This window comes from Xyrauchen texanus, chromosome 11 (assembly GCF_025860055.1).
Source record: "Xyrauchen texanus isolate HMW12.3.18 chromosome 11, RBS_HiC_50CHRs, whole genome shotgun sequence".
Taxonomy (NCBI): domain Eukaryota; kingdom Metazoa; phylum Chordata; class Actinopteri; order Cypriniformes; family Catostomidae; genus Xyrauchen; species Xyrauchen texanus.
In genome coordinates, this window is record NC_068286.1 from 42,626,732 (window position 1) to 42,640,381 (window position 13,650).

The following is a 13,650-nucleotide window of genomic DNA, read 5'->3' on the forward strand; positions in this document are numbered from 1 at the left end:
GACGGTGTGACGGTACCTGTCACACAATCTCACTGTCTCCCATGAGCCAGTGGATATGACAGAACACCACAGGCAGTGTCACACTCTGCATCAGGTGAGTTTGGAGCAAAGTTGGCAAGACTCAAGCTGACAGATCAGTGCCAGAGACTCTGAAACATATACACACATTCACACGAACACAGAAAGAGAGGTGGAGATGCACAGTGCTACCAAGGCCTTCACCCCGTTAGATGACGGGTCTGAGCCCAAATCATAAAACACACACACACACACACACACACACGCACACACACACATGTTGTGTTTCCATGTTTTATGGGGACTTTCCATAGACATAATGGTTTTTATACTGTACAAACTTTATATTCTATCCCCTAAACCTAACCCTACCCCTAAACCTAACCCTCACAGAAAACTTTCTGCATTTTTACATTGTCAAAAAACATAATTTAGTATGATTTATAAGCTGTTTTCCTCATGGGGACCAACAAAATGTCCCCACAAGGTCAAAAATTTCGGGTTTTACTATCCTTATGGGGACATTTGGTCCCCACAAAGTGATAAATACACGCTCACACGCACACACACACACAGACAGTGAGTCCTCATACTGACAGGGCTGTCACTTCTACTTCACATCCACCCAAGTGTCAAGCATTTGTCTGTCCTATTCAAACAAGCATGTCCTCTAAAAGCAAAATCGGTTTTAGTGGTTTCAAAGCACTTGGTTGGAGGGGAATGTTTTATAGGAGGAATAAAATCTAATTTTCAAAGTGATGATGATTTAATTTTTATTGACTAACTGGAGTGCACACTTAAGCCCTGTTCTGATAATACTCAAAGTGGCAATTTTCCTTTTCCTTCTGAGCTAAGCACTCTATTAGGATGTATAGGATCAAATAACATGCAGTCAACGTGTGTGTGTGTGTGTGTGTATGTGTGTGTGTGTGTGTGTGTGTGTGTTAGGGCTGAAACGATTAGTCGACATTATCAACAATGTCGACAATAAACAAATTGTCTACAAAATTTCCGTTGTCGAATAGTCATTTGATCTCATCTAGCACAACATAAGATCATTTGAAATCCTAATAATGATGCAGAAGAGCAACACTTCAGCTAGTACTTGATTAAGGAGGATGAAAGAACAGCTCACAGTCCAGATGCCAAACTCCAAACTTTCAAACAGATTAAGGTGATGTAGATTGCAATGTATGAAGGATTACAAAAATGTAAAATAAGTAAATACAGAAGCAGCGCCGTTGTGACTCCAGCCTTACCTGGCTTTCCACTTGAGCAAAATTTGCCTGTCAGAGCATCTAAAAAGGAAACACTGGCATTATATACTGTTTTTAATGCATTCTTTAATAAAATTAGGAAGCGGGAGGTATAAATAAGAAAAAACTCAGAAACTGGAATATGTGTCATGGTGTGTACCTTACCGTGAAGAAAATCATTATATACTATATTAAGAAGAGTGAGTTTGTTTTTCTGAGTTAAAGATGGATTGAAATCAAGTAAACTAAAAGGTGAGAGGGTGTAGTCTTAGCCCATTATACAATGCAAATAATTTTTTTAATTTGTCTTTTTTGGTTTGTTTTCCAATATATCTAAAACTCCTTACATACATTTACTTTAGGAGCTATTTGAATTGTTATCTGGGAATGTTGAATATAATATTTTAAAATATTTAAATATCTAAAAATCCTTAAAACATGATACATTTACCTGAGAAGCAACATATAAGATATTTAGACTTGTTTTCAGAGAATGTATGAATTAAATAATAAAAATCAAAATATTTCCCCCCCTTTAATTCAGTGAATGTTATTTAGAGGTATTTATAAAAGATGATTTTGTCCTCTTTAATACTACCTTTTAAGTCAAGGCACAAGCTGAATAGTTGGTTAACAGCTAATGATTAAATCATTGTAATAGTCGCCCAAACAGTCTAATAATTGTTCTAGCAATCGTTAGATTAGTAGATTATCAAAATGATCATTAGTTGCAACCCTACTATGTGTGTGTGTGTGTGTGTGTGTGTGTGTGTGTGTGTGTGTGTGTGTGTGTGTGTGTGTGTGTGTGTGTGTTTGTGTACTGATAGGCCACAGGATGATGAGTTGAGTGTATTATAAGGGCCAGGGCTAGTGTGCTTTTTCATTTCACCACATCAGCTCAACAGAGAGTACCTCCTATAGGTCTATTCAGCAAACACATACATCTGATATTAATAAAACTAATGCACATGTGCCCATTGACCACATGCATTTCCAACTACACTCGATTTAAAATATTAGCCCAAACCGACACACACACACTTGTTTTATCTATTTCATTCGACTGAAAATCTGCTTGCAAGAATAAACTCATCTATGAGAATGCTGCAAATGATCTCGATCATCTCAGGAGGTGCTGTGGGTTTAGTTTGCTTTATTTTCACAGACCAGTTCGCGGGTAACATGCATAGTGATCAGGTAAAATGAATTTATAAAATCTGCCAAATGTCCTGTAAAATAAGGAATCGTTCCATAATCTAGAGGAAAAAATTGCATTCCAAATTAAATCCATACACAATGCCGTGTGTCCCGTATTTTAGCATCAGACACCCAAACAGCTGAGAATGTTTCACAAATCGAGATAAATGAACCTGAAACACACACACAGAGATCGTTGAATAAAAGGCTTGAATTTGGGTCTGTTCTTTACGTTTTGTAAAATTTTGTGGTTTATTTTGCTTTTTGGCATATACTGAAAACCTTTTGTGTCCCATGGCAAACAAAAATAAAATGAAATGCTTAACAAATGATTAAACAGAGTTTTTATTAATTTTAACATTTTAAAGTCATATTTTAATGTCAACTGCATTAAGTAAATGTGATGGCATTTAACTAACCTCATTGATTATAAATTAAATGTAATTAACTGATTAGTTAAAGACTTTGAAACAACTGAGAAATGTACTTTGTATCTCTAATAATGTTTTCCTTGTATCTGGATTAGTCGAGCATGTATACTGTAGTATTTATACATAGTTGTTAAAAAAAGTCTTCATTCACAGAATTTGACATCCACAATAGGCAATTAGGCAGAGAAATGTGTGATGCAGCAGTTTCCTTCAGGATCAAAGCACGTTTAATTTTTTCGGGCAGCATGAAGTGGTGTAGTTCCAAAAATGTACTGTGATAAACACTTTGGCCTTTATTTTCATGAAAAACATTATCGGAACAAAATTAACCGGTTATAACGTAGCGTTTGTGCAGCCAAGACGGCGCTCGCATTATGGTTTCGTCGTGGTAAAGAACTTCATTAAGTCAAGTCACCCACATCATGTCTCTCACAGTTTACTAAAACAACATATCAAAACAAAAAAATCAGAAAAATATTATGAATATTGGGCTATTAAGTCTTTTTAGGCATAATGCATTCACACATGTAGGCATATGTAGTCTCTTGTGGTCCACGCAGTGTTGTCAATTGAAACGTCTTGATGAATGAACTGTAGCTTTTTAAATAGTCTGGAAAATAAATTGTTATTGTTAAAGCAGACTGAAACTCTGAAAAACAGATAAACAGCACATATTTATTGTTTTCTATTTTAAAAGCATTGACGAGCTGCTTAAAATATGTTCTTTTACAATTTTTTCCAAAATAAAAAGTTATTTTGAGCAGCGAAACGTTTTGTTTATAATTTAATTATCGATTGGGTGACCAGACATCCCGGTTTATTACACAGGACAGTCCCGGTTTTTGGTAGGGTCACTGATTTTTTTCTTCTTAAATTACATCTCCCCATTGTCCTTCTCGCTTTTGTCTCTGATATCGTTTGCAGAGAAGAAAATCTATTTTGTTGCGTCGCACTTCGATTTGACGATACATTCATTCTAGTCGTCAGCAAATCAGCTGAAATGTATCTAGTTACCATGGCAATGACGCCATGCGCTCTATGTCGTCCTGTCAGAGGTGCAACTTCTCAGTGAGAGCTAATTACTACTGTGTTGACTCATTGTTTTCCCAAACCAGTCGGCAGATACAGACAAAAAATTAATCTCAGCATACTTTATATTATTTCTTTAGATAGGGATAATTTTAGATATAACTAAACTAAATTGAAAGGACAAATTGAAAATGAAGTAGAAATAAAAAACAAAACAAAAATTCGAAACAATAATAACTAAAGTTGTAATGACTAAAACAGCTTTCACTTTCTTTAATCTATGCTTGAGTGGAGGGGAAAATGCAACAAATAACTGCTGTAAACAGAACGCTATAAGAAGTGTGCTGAAGGACAGGTGTGCCTTCGTACATCTAAAGCAGGGGTGCCCAATACGTCGATCGCGATCTACCCGTCGATCGCAAAGGCAATGCTGGTAGATCGCACAAAATTTAAATGTACTTTCGTAAAATTTTAATGTCTTTCCTTCTTTTAGTTTCTGTCTGACTTGCACTTGACGAGTAAATATTGACCAGGCGAGGTTTTGTTTATTCAGTTGCCATGACAACTAGGTTTGCGCATACGCGCCTTCCAAGGACTTCTGAGCGTGAAATTGCGATGCTACTGGCCGGATTTGGCAAAACTGTCTGATTCCATTCAGTGCAAGTCATCAGAATAAGGTAAATGCCCTGGCTATTGTAATCTATTGTGCTGTAGGTGTTTTGGGTTTAGTTTTAAAACTGAATGATATCAACATTGAACATCATTATATATTTTTTTATTAATTAGAAGATGAATTCCATGTAGGGATACATGCAGTTGTCCCAACAAGCATTTTCTTATTTTAAATGAAACTGTGTTTTTTTTAGTTGGTAGATCTTATTGAGTTGGTCATTTAAAAGTAGATCATCACACAAAAAATTGTGGGCACCCCTGATCTAAAGCATATGCTTTCAATCTGAAATCACTTTGAAGTTTGTTCAGCAGGAAACTATTCATAAAATATAGAGCTGTTTTTGTTACATTAATAATGACAATTGTGTTTTCTTAGTTGTGAAAGTTAAAATAAGCATAAAATATTGATGTTGAGTTTACGATGACATTTTGAATTCAGATTATTGATCAGATTAATTCGGACTCAACTCGGACTCTGCCTGTTATGAACTCGGTCTTGAGTACGAATTGGCCCCTTTTGGACTCGAACTTGACTTGGACTCGATTGTTTAAAGACTTGGACTTGACTAAGGTGGACTCGAACCCAATACTAAAGTTTTTGCTCCGGAACAATTGAAACTATTTTTGTTAATGGAACAAAAATAAACTAAATTACTCATTGTCTAAAATGAATCATATTGTATCTAAATATGTAATTTATTGAACTGTTTCTTCAACATTGGGTTATAAAACTGATTCCAGCTTTTTTCTTTATGTTACATGCCCATCTAGATTCTAAAGAACTATCTAGAGAAAAATCGGAGTTCTGGCAAATTAGCCCTAAACTTGCCGCAAATTTGACACTCATTATTTTCACATGCAAATAAGCTTGTGATTTGCCACAATTGTTTGACAGAAGTTTACAGCTCTTCAGTGGTGGTGAACCTTTAGCAAACCTTTGGCGACAATGAACAATTTACCACAAGTTTGCCGCAAAGCTCATTTGCATGTGAAAATGACGAGTGGCAAATTTGCCATTTACTCTCGATTGAAAGATTGGATTAATCCCATATCTGCCTGCTAGCTTTTCAAGTGCACTTCATAAGAAACCACTAATGTGTTTTAACAAAGTGGACAAAGTCTCCTAAATAAGGACTTAGTGCACATATATAGTACAGCAAAATGATTCAGGCAGTGAGCTGCTGTTTTGTACCAAAAAGGTGAGAATTTAGAGTACTATGGGACACATCTGCCTCTTTTAAAACGCAGCATTTTTCAAGAAAGTATCAGTAGGATGGTGTGTACTATATCAAAAAGTCCTCCATAATATAACGTATTATTGCTGTAATGCTTTTATTTAGGGGAATGGTAAACCATCTCATTATCTACCAAGAAGAGAAATTACCAGATAGCCGCTTTATTCCCCAGACGGAAAGAGGATTGAACATTGAGATCAGACCCCCAGTCAGCTGGAAAAATTATAGTAAGTTTCAGGAAGTTACCCAAGTCATTATAGCAAGCCAGAAACTGTTAAGCCACAGTACAAATCTTATTCCAAGGGCAAAATTATTTCAATGACTCAACACTCCTGCAGATGGGATTTCTCTGACAGGCAGAAATATGGAATAAATTAAGTGTCTGACAGAAGATGGAGAAAACAGAAGGAACAAACAAACATACTCATGCACGTGAGGGTGAAATTGCACACACACACACACACACAGTACGTTTAGGCACTTCTTTGCAACATCCTCTATCTGTTCATAGCACACACCTGTTATCTACCCTGTTATTTGACCCGGAGGCCCTATGTCTTGTCTGATTGGCTAGCAGGGTACATTCTGTCATTTTTGTCACTCTTTGCTTTATTAAGCAGATGCATTCAGCCTCAGTTGACCTAAAGAGATAAAAGATAATCTGCTTATATTGAAAAATAAAATGCTGTGTTTTTTGTCCCTTACAATTTTGTCCCTTACAAATTTGTGCCAAGTTGACTGGGTCTCTGTATCTGCGAGGACACATCTGCGTCAAGGTAAGACAAAGTATGGATCAGCTGGCACTAACCAGCCAGAAGCTACAGAACAGTGACAGCATGGAGACAGTGCTGCAGGGTTAGCTGGTCTTAATGCTAAGGTAGCGGTCTTTACAAAGATAGCACTCACATAATGAACTGCATTGCAGAAAGAGGTTTGGGTGGTCTCAGGTCTTTTATGAATATAAAAAGCAGGGATAGGTAAAAATACTGACTTTCTAATTAATTGTCATCTTCATTTGAATGATCCCAATATTGATTCTTAAAATCACAAGATAAATCTTTAACTTCAGTTTGATTGTATAGATTATATATCTATTAAACATATTGCAATAGAACAGCATAGTTTGGGCCCTGTTGTGATTTTATATCTTTAGATTTTTGTAATGCGTTATGATAATTCCATGTATAATATAATTTAGGCTACATTATTCACTGAGAGAGAATTTCATCCTGGTTATTTCCGTAACCTCCGTTCCCTGATGGTGTCGATATAGTGACACTAGGGATAACTCTTGAGAGCCAGAGACACCTCTGATCTTTGATAAAAGGCCAATGGGAAATGGCGAGTGGTATTTGCATGCTCTTCCCCTGGACATATGGGTATAAAAGTAGGGGACGTGCATACCGCTCATTAGGTTTTGTGCTGAGGAGCCGAGAATAAGGTCCCGGCCATTTCAGCGGGTAGTTCAGCATGATGGGAGGAGGGACACAACATCTCGTTCCCTCCATCAGGGAACGAAGGTTACGGAAGTAACCAGGACATTTCCTATCTGTCACTCACTCGACGTTGTGTAGCTGTAGTGACACTAGGGGTCCCCTACAAAAACGCCACAACTCGCTGAACTGGGTTATGTGGATCGGCGGTGTGAGACGGGCAGACTGCTGTGTGCCGCATAGCCAGCGCACCAGGCTGGCCCGTAACCTCCCCGCCCAGAGAGTCATGTCATGTGCTGAAGTCCCATGGTAGGTCCTGCCCAATGGGGGAGGAGGCTCTACAAGCATGGAGACTGGGGCAGAGGGGCCTCTGCCCAAGGAAGATGCAGTTTGCCAACAGGGAAACGTTTTTCAGCGGAATATACGTCGCAAGGGGTTGCCTATGGGGAACCGGCGCATGCAGAGCGTAGTTAGCACAAGTACTGGGCTGGCAGTGAGTTTCTCCGCAAACTCATCTGCCACAGGGCTAGGAGGAAATCAACCAGGGAACACAATTGTGAACACTTTTGGGAATCAACAACGCACATTTCAGCTCAAGGGAGGCGAAAGTCTGGTTGACCCGGACTTACCTGTTCATTCCTGCTAAGACATGGGACAAGAGTGGCTCAACCCAGAGATTGTAGAATCTCACATAGGTGTTGGGTGTAGCCCAGCCTGCTGCTCTGCAAATGTCAGCTAGAGAGGCACCACTGGTCAGAGCCCAGGAGGCCACCACACTCCTGGTGAAATGGGCTCATAGCCCTGCAGGGGGGTGCAGGTGCTGAGCCTGGTAGGCAACAGCTATGGTACCGATGATCCAGTGGCGATCCTCTGTTTGGAGACAGCACTTCCTTTCTGCTCAGAAAGAGCTGCACAGAGATCCTAAAGCTCTGCGTGCGATCCAAATAGATGCGTACCGGACACAGCAACGCTAAGGCTGGGTATGCCTCCTCCTGGGGCATTGCTTGCAGGTTCACCACTTTGTCCCTGAAAGGGGTCATGGGAACCTTGGTCACATAGCCTGGTCGTGGTCTCAAGATCACGTGAGAGTAGCCCGGACCAAACTCCAGGCACGTTTCGCTGACAGAGAACGTTTTCAGGTCCCCAACCCTCTTGATGGAGGTGAGCACGTCAGGAGGGCAGTCTTCAAGGAGAGTACCTTAAGCTCTACTGACTCTAAGGGCTCGAAGGGAGCCCCTCGCAGGCCTTGCAGGACTACGGAGAGGTCCCGTGAGGGAACAAAGCATGGTCTAGTGGGATTCAACCTCCTAGCGCCTCTCAGGAATCTGATAATCAGGTTGTGCTTCCCTAAAGACTTGCCGTCCACTGTGTCGGTGTGCAGCTATGTCAGCTACGTACACCTTCAAGGTGGAGGGGGACAGCCATCTCCTGCAGAAAGGAAAGCACTGAGCCGACTGCGCATCTCTGGGGGTCTTTGTGTCGGAAAGAACACCACTTAGCGAACAGACGCCAAGGCATACAGGCGCTTCGTAGAGGGGGCCCTAGCCTGAGTGATGGTGTCTACCACGGCAGGTGGTAGGCCACTGAGGTCTTCTGCATCCCGTTCTGCATCCCGTTCAGGGGCCAGACATGGAGGTTCCAGAGGTCTGGTCACGGGTGCCAAATGGTGCCCCGTCCCTGAGAAAGAAGGTCCTTTCTAAGGGGAATTTTCCAGAGAGTGGCTGAAGCAAGGAGCATGAGGTGCGAGAACCAAGTCTGGGTGGGCCAGTAGGGAGCCACTAGGGTGACATGCTCCTCATGCTCCATGACCTTGCACACAGGGTCTGTGCAAGCAGGCTCACTGGGGGGAATGCTTACTTGCGTAGTCCAGGTGGCCAGCTGTGTGCCAACGTGTCTGCACAACTCTTCTCCCACAATAACATATTGTTTGGTGGCTTTTGATACTGTATGTGTTTAATTGCAATTCATTTGATGCAATACATGGCTCAGATGATTGGCTCAAACACGAGACCAGAACAGAGTGTCCATGAGCAAAGATGTCACAATACAGGTCGCAAGTTAGTGGACTTGGCTATACATTTTTGGCTATTAAGTTTCGGTATTTTTGTGCAAGTATGCGTTAAGTCTAAGAGCAAATGGGTTGGCAAAATCGTGCATGCAAAGTGCTAATGGGATGGGTCAAGTGCAGTTTAATGTGGATGTTCTTTCCAGTTATTGCACCATATGTGTCCCTGTCAAAGCACCAGCGATGTAAACAAAGACATAAGAAGTTGGTAGTGTAAATTAACTATATGCAATGCATTAGAAGAACAGATATATGGACTTTTGATCTTTTTCTTTAGTTCTTTCTTTAATTAGCTGCATCCTTTTTGATTGTCAGGCATATTTCTATGACAGTGGCATGCTCCTTATGAACGCATCTAAAATGTGGTGATTGTCAAGAAAGTTGGTACCATTAAATTATAGAGAATGTAGGTATAATCAATCATACTGTATTGATCTACTGACACACAAATCATGGCAAACAATCATTAGTATTACCAGTAATTGTCAGGAACATCATTTGAGGTTTCACTGTATTTTCAGTTTGGACATGAACTTCATTTGATACCATTTGCAAAAGTAGGACCTGAGTTTAGACTTAGACATGGTTCTCAGACATCTTAGTGCAATGTCCGATTTTTCAGAAAATGGCAAATTGCACTTTGCACCACTTCATTAATATACAGTACATCCACAGTTTGCAAGCACAAGTCTGATAGTGATAAACACTCCAAATCTGGCATGAAAATTATGCTTAGAACTAGGTCTCTCATGAAAATTGGATAAGACGCAGTGCACGGTCATTACGCGTAGCACTGCATCACTGACGTGCGGTCTGGGTATGCAAACTAGGCACTGCCTACCCTGCCAAAATTCAAAAATAAAATGTTTATTAAATAATAAACTTGTATTTGTATTTTTACTTTTTATTCTTGTGATTTATATATGCAATATGTGTGTTATTCCAATTGTTTAGACGTTATGATGACAAATGTAGCAGTTACGCATAATCAACTACAAACAAATGGTAGAATAAGCAGTGCTTTTACGGTCCATTCATTGCAGACGACAAGTGGAAAACCCATGTTGCGCATGCGCAATTCGATCCTGTATTCTTTAACATGTACGGCAAAAAGCACAAATCTGCTATGCCTTTTGACGTAAATATGTTATGCCCGTAATCATCTCCGTTACGTATCAGACATGGACCAATTAAAATCGAGATATTCCTGGACATTTGCGTAGCTAACGTCATTACACCACAGCTAGCGTACATGCCAAATTCAAAATCAAAATGACAGCACCGGCTGTAATCATGGAATTAAGAAATTTTTCCAAGCTCGATTTTAATTCCAAATATGAGTTAATTGCAAGAGGGAGGTCTACGCCAGCCTTAGATGGACTAGTACAGCAAAAGGGCCCAAAAATTATCCGATAATTTCAAACTGATTGGTATGTAAGAAAAGATTGGCTATGTGGCTGTGCTAACAATCAGCGGCTGTACTGCTATCCCTGCCTGCTTTTTTCAACCAGTCAGACTGTTTGGACTTCAGCGGGATATTGTGATTTGAACAACCTGTCCGCAGCTTTAACCAAGCATGAAAAGTCGTCAGCTCACATCCAGTGTCAAATTACACTGAAAACCTTTGGAAAATCTCGGATCGACCTTGCACTTGACGAGCAAAGGAAGCTGAATATAACCTACCACAACGAAAAGGTACATTTCTTGATATGCCGCGCTTGTGCGTAACGTTCACTGTTGCTTGTGTGTGTGTGTGTGTGTGTGTGTGTGTGTGTGTGTGTGTGTGTGTGTGTGAGAGAGAGAGAGAGAGAGAGAGAGAGAACACGATAAACATCCTGATGTACATTTCTTGATATGCCGTTGAACGTTCACTGTTATTACGTATTATTAGCTTAAACAATAAATCAGGTAATCTGGCTTTCATAACTCAGTGCCTAGCCTCTTTAAGACATCACCACACGTCACTGCACTGCATGTAGTGCTGCACCAAGTCCAATCTTTGGAAATAGAGCCCTTTGCAGCCAAACGGCTGGTTTTTGTTAGCAAATTACAAAATTGCTCAATTTAGATAAAGGATCTTCAACCAGGAGTCCAAGACCCCCGGGGGGTCCGCAGGGGCACCTCAGGCTTTCCGCTAATTATTGATTGATCCACCATTGGCATAAGTAAGAATAATAACTTGCAGACGAACTATAGTGAGTATGTTTTTAATATAGAGAGGAGTATGTTTTTAATTTAGTTTTAAAGTCCCTCGTCCAACATAACAAATATTTATCTTTCAGCAATCCTTAATTATATTCTCACATCCTGTTTTATTTAGTTATGAACTGAACGGAAAGCTATGCGGTATTAAAGTGTGATGAAACTGTGTAGTCAACAGAAGCACGGACAAAACATTTGCTTGACCACAGCTCATCACGAGCCGCAAGTAGCGTAATGCAGACAAGTTGTGCAGCACTGCAGTAGAGGGTTGCATAAGTAAATGTTTTTAGTTTGCATTGGTCATGCTGTGCGGTTGAGCGGATGACAGTTTTGACCAGACAGACAGACAAACAGACAGACAGATAGCTAGACAGTTTCCCTAACACACTTTCACGCACACTCTTCATTTTTCACTCTCATCCGTTTTTTTCCTTTATGTCTGCTTATCTCTGTCTCACGCACCTAGATGTATGAATGCTGACAGCGAGAGATGCGCATAAAGAAACAAACACCTACAATTATAATTTTTTTCTCTCTTTGTAGTGTAAGCAGTAGTAAAGCATTACTGGAATCTATTTGACACATGATGATAATTAGACACAGGCTGCAATATCTTCATTCTGAACATACAACCATACAATCAGGATTAAATTCTTCAGCTCAGAGCCTCAGACACAACCAAAACACATCCCTCCCAAGCCAGACATCCTTTGAAAAGAAGAACTTCAACCAAACACTGCCAAACAGGAGCCATTTACAAAATATTACTGTTTCCATATCAGCTCATTTTATACTAACCAATCATCTCCTTGATCACATTTACATTTATGCATTTGGCAGACGCTTTTATCCAAAGCGACTTACAGTGCACTTATTACAGGGACAATCCCCCCAGAGCAACCTGGAGTTAAGTGCCTTACTCAAGGGCCCAACAGTGGCATCTTGGTGGTGCTGGGGCTTGAACACCCAACCTTCTGGTCAGTGACCCTGAGCCTCAACCACTGAGCCACCACTGCCCACTGATCAGCACTTAGAAAGACTATGTTTGCAACAGCATACTACCATGACACTCTTCAATTTGTGCAGCATATAGTATTTGTCTCCATGCATAGAATACCAAAATGACCAACAACATTTGCCAAAATGTGCAATATACAACAGAGCACACGGATACAGTATCAAACAATGCAATTGTTTTTTGTTCACCTCCCATTTCCATGTGACAAATGAATGATTTTTATCACCAGCAGTATATTTGACTCATTTGATTGAACCGCCAAAAGTGGAAAAAGTTGACACAACATTGAATTAAAAATGCTAAATATGTTTTTATTTCTTAGATATTAACTAGTTGGCAAATTAAACATACAAATTCAACATGTAAAGGCATGAGGTCACGTGAAAACAGTCTGTCAACAGGGGCAACATGTACCTAGTTTTTTAATGGCGCACCGATGGCACGGTACTGACCAGCCTGATCTCATGAAAATTTTGACTGTGGTGACATTTTTGTAAAATTATATGTAGGGATGTACCAATACCATTTTTTTGAGAACTAGTACGAGTATCAATACTTCATTTTTGGTACTCGCCGATATCGAGTCCAACACCTTTCAATTGTATCACCAAATATCATCATGGTGTTTAAATAAATTAATTCATTAAAACTTAAATCAAATGAAAATATAAAAAATACTTTTCAACAACATTTATTTTATTTTTTTTATCAAATGAAATGCTTTTATACAGAACCTCACAGCACAATCCAAAATACAACATTGGAGTTATATTTTGTCAAAGAAAGTGCTGCATAACAGAGTATCAAAGATCTTAGATACTGCTCAAGTATAATACATTACTACTGCTTTATTATTAGTAGTAGTAGTAGTAGTAGTACAGTGAATGTTACATAACTTTACAGTAGTGATATATTTCTGTAATAACTTTTCCTTATAAATTTACCGTCAATTTTGTCTGAGCTTTTATTTTGAAGTGTTTCTGTTCTGTTTTGACCAAGGAGCTCTGAAGTTATGACAACAGCTTCCCACTCTGGAAAAGCTGGTCGCTACCTAACTCAAAGTGATTATTAAAACACAAAAGGCTGATACTTTA

At 39.6% G+C, this 13,650-nt stretch overlaps 1 protein-coding gene across 1 annotated transcript in view; it reads right to left on the minus strand.

The window, feature by feature from the left end:
- LOC127651768 (melatonin receptor type 1A-A-like) overlaps positions 1 to 13,650 on the minus strand; it is a 54,698-nt gene that overhangs the window by 17,813 nt on the left and 23,235 nt on the right. The window lies entirely within an intron of this gene.